The sequence below is a fragment of the Tupaia chinensis genome, unplaced genomic scaffold (genome assembly GCF_000334495.1).
Source record: "Tupaia chinensis unplaced genomic scaffold, TupChi_1.0 Scaffold000423_1, whole genome shotgun sequence".
Lineage (NCBI taxonomy): Eukaryota > Metazoa > Chordata > Mammalia > Scandentia > Tupaiidae > Tupaia > Tupaia belangeri.
This window is the reverse complement of record NW_006159928.1, coordinates 8,380,115-8,384,285: the sequence shown is the minus strand read 5'-3', so window position 1 is coordinate 8,384,285 and position 4,171 is coordinate 8,380,115.

The window sequence follows — 4,171 nt, the reverse complement described above, 5'->3', positions numbered from 1 at the left end:
TTGTGAAGATGTGGTTTGTATTTGACCATTTCTTTATTTGTAGTATTTTTAAAATTATATAAATGATTTTAAAACACAATTGTATTGGTCAGTTCTTTCTAATCTTGAATTTTTAATGTATTTCAGTTTGCTAACATTTCATGTGATATTCGTCTCCAGATAGAATATTATGAGGGACCAGCAGTTGGTGTAATGGCTATGTCACTGGACTCCCATGTAGTGGACCGCGATTTGAGTCCCAGACTCAGTGGCTTAAACTCATGCCGGGCATGTGTGCGTGCGTGCCCAAATCCCAAGAGGAGAATGGAGGAGAAGGGATTCTGGCAAAGGGATTCTGGCATGGCCATCCCACCCAGGGTGTTTGTGTGTGTGTGTGTGATTTCTTGCTTTCTGTCTTTCTCTCTCTTTCTGGCGAGCACACGTGTTCTATGGCAAAAACCTCTCCAAAAAAAAAAAAAAATTACAAGATTGTGAAAGTTATTTAGCAGTATTCTGGCTCTCTTCTTTGGGAATACTGTAGGAATTTCTGCCCACCTGAAATTAGGTATGTTCATTTGATTTGATTTAGCCAATGAAATCTGACCAAAAGTAGTATAATTCTCCTACATAGGAGCTTCAAGGCTTAGTATATACTTTTCTACTTTTTATTCCCTTGCCTTGATGGGTACTTCTTCAGTCTATATTTTTGAAAACTTGGAACATAGCCTCCAGTCAACTTTTAAGAACACATAGCATGAAAGAGAATATCTGGGTTATTTTAAACCACTAAGATTTGTTGGTGTTTGTTACTGTAGCACCACCTAGTCAACTCTGACTGATGCAGTTATTATTAATCAATATGTTTTCTTTATAGAAACATTTGATGAATAAATACATTTCAGATTAGACAATTGTTCTTCTGGGATGTATATATCTTTTCATGTTTATCTTCAGTGGTTATAATACTTGGTAAACTAGGAGAAAATTTGCTGGAATAATGAATTAGGTGCTTTATTTTGGGGAAAATAGAAGTATTAGATATGTCAGTAGGGCAGAAAAAGAGAAGCTATGAATAGAGTGATACGTCTTCTAAAAGAGACCATATTTTGTACCTGAGGACACCAAATATAGGTCATTTATTTCAAAAGGAGAAAAACCATTTGACCACAGTCAGTTTTGGAAACATTTGTTAAGTGACTTAGATTATATAGTTACTTAAGCCAAGATTAGGAAAGAAAAGTCAAGCTTTTTGCCTCTAGCTGTATTTTTTTTTAATATGTAAATTTGTGAGAAGGTATGTTTGCTTACTGGAGAGAGACAGAGGGAGAGAAAAGTGAGAGAGCGACCCCGATGGGGGATGGTCACACCACAATCCTTTCTCCTCTGTTCCTCCCTCCTTTTGAGATTTTGGGCATGCACACACATGCACTTGGCATGTTCTTAAAGCTGGGGGAACTACACAGTTGACCAGGTGGGAACCAGCCACTTTAAGCTCTGCACCACTGACTGGCCCACTCTGTGTCATTTTGATTAAAATATTTCACTTATTCTCTTAGGCTTTTTAAATCTTCTCTTAATTTTTAATAATAATTTTTCTCTAAACATATTAACATTTTCTCCACTAATATGCACAGAATTGTGTTAATCATACTTCTTGGCTCATAATGTATTATCCTCATGGTGTCTGCATAATCTGCATATCATATGTGTGTGTGTGAGTGTCCATCAGTAATTAACATCTTTGAAACTGACTTCTTAAATATTGCCAGTAACTTCCTATGTGTTTTCCTAGCCTCTCTGTAATTAATAACTATCATCACAATCTTTGTTATTTCAGTCCTTTGTGCTTTATGAACATTTCTTGGTTTTATGTTTATAAAAATATTATCATACTAAGTACATTTTTAAAAGAAGTTTTTGCTTGAAGGCATGTGCAGTCACCAGAGAGAGAGAAAGACAGAGACAGTGAGAGAGAAAGTGAGAAATCACCCCACTGGGGGGATGACCACACCATAATTCCTTCTCCTCCATTCTCCTGGGATCTTGGACACACACTTGCATGTGCCCCGTGTGCTTTTTAAGCCACTGGGTCCAGGACTTGAACCTCAATCAGCCATGTGGGAGTCCAGCAATATAACTGCTACGCCATCTGCTGGTTGCTGAATACAGTTTTTTGAGGCTTGCTTTTTGGTTTTGGATCATGTTACCAAATGCATTGTTATTGGATGGGGTTATAGTTCATTTACTTACCTACCACTGTATAATATTCCATTCTGTGAATTTACTATAATTTATTATCCTGTCTATAATAGGTATTTGGGGTCGTTTCTGGTATTATGCTATTACAAATATGTTACTATGAGCATTTCTTTCCATATATATGGGTGAGTAAATGTATGTTAAAGTTTCTCTCAAATAAGTACATAGAATTATAGAATACCTTCCTTGGGTTGAATTTGAATGTATTGGCTTGATATTATCAGTACACTTTTTTACTGTTTTACCAAATAAAATAGATTGGATTGCTCTCAGAGAGAAGATAGGGCATGTACTTCCTTAAGTTGTCAACTCCCAGTGTTTATTGTTTAAATGATGTTAGTTTTCAAGCTACTATGTAAAGTAATTTGAAACTCAAAATACTCAAAGTTATAATAATTTTCTTGTAGTAGTACTTTGAGAAATACATTAAGCTATATTCAAACTCATGATCAGGAGCTCCCATGTGTAACTGAAATGTAAAATGATAAATTGAATTGCCTTTTTTGCTTTTTAAATTACAGGGGAGTTTAAATTTGTATCTTTCATTGGACTACTAGTTTTACAATTTAAAGCCTTTTTTAAAATAGAAAAAAAATTGTTAAAATGTAACCAAAGTAAATAGATAAAAGAATTTTATTCATTTACCAAAAATAGATAAAAATTAATGAAGTCTTCCTTGCATTTTTTTGGATACCATTTTGTTTCCACTCTATGCTTCTTGTTTAATAGGCTTTTTTCCTTTTGTATGTAACCATTTGTGTATTGAAATGAGGCACCTCGAGTGGGTACAATTGCTTTCTTGGTTCTTTTCTGAGTGAGACCATTATTATTCAAAAGCATCAGATGACATTTCTAATAGATGACTTTCTGAATTCATTGAAACTGAACAGCTGTTTAAAACAATTGCCCATTCTTTTGGGATTTATCATCTGGAAATCAATTGATAGTTATTCATGATGAAAGTGTCTACATTTTGGATGATTTTTTAAATTAGATTTTAATTATATTTTGAATTTTAACTTATTGCTCAACCGATAGTTTCTACAAAAATATATACTTAAAGAAAACAAAATAACTTCTAATGGAAAAATAGTATCTTTTAAAAGCCAGATGAATTTAGGGATAATTTATACAAGTGAATATATTGAAAAACTTAATAAGCCTGTTAGAGGTTTTCTTTGACAACTGGTTTAGGTTTTGACTGAGTTCTTATTGAATTAGTGGGTAATGGGTGGGAATGCTGTTCATTTCATGTCCCTGAAGGGATTCCTATGTAGTGACTTATATGTCTTAATCTTCACAATCTTAATAAAGTTGGCCAATTACATTTCATATATCCTATATTGGTGAAACAGCATGAAAAGTACCTATTTGAGTAAGTAATCTATATATTGAAGAGATTTTTGTCATTCATAATAATTATAAAACACTGTGAAATTACAGTCACTTGCAGTGGTACAGCGTCATCATTCTGGAAACGATATAATGCCTCTTCAAGAGTTTCTTGTGGGCAGAGTTTATATCTTTCTGCCTTCAATGCCTCTTTCTATTTCCTGGAACTTCGACAAGGCCTCTGTGTGAATATTTGTTGAATGAAAGAGTAAAACTTTTTAGCATGTATGAGAAAACCGGACAGCAGTTAGCATGAGACAGTGATCATAAATTTTGCCAGTTAATAGATGGACTTTAGTTAGAGTGAAAGAGCTTAAGTTATAAAAGATGATTAATTCTTAATAGTATTTACCATCATTCATCCATCCATCCATCCTTTCATTCACTCAGATATTTGTAAGTCCTTATTGAGTACCAGCTTTTATTCTAAGTATTGGGGATACAACAATGAACAAAACATTTTAAATCTCTGCGTTCAATGAGATCACATTCTAATGGGGAGAATCAATAATAGTCCAGTATTTTGAATATCATTCAGCAG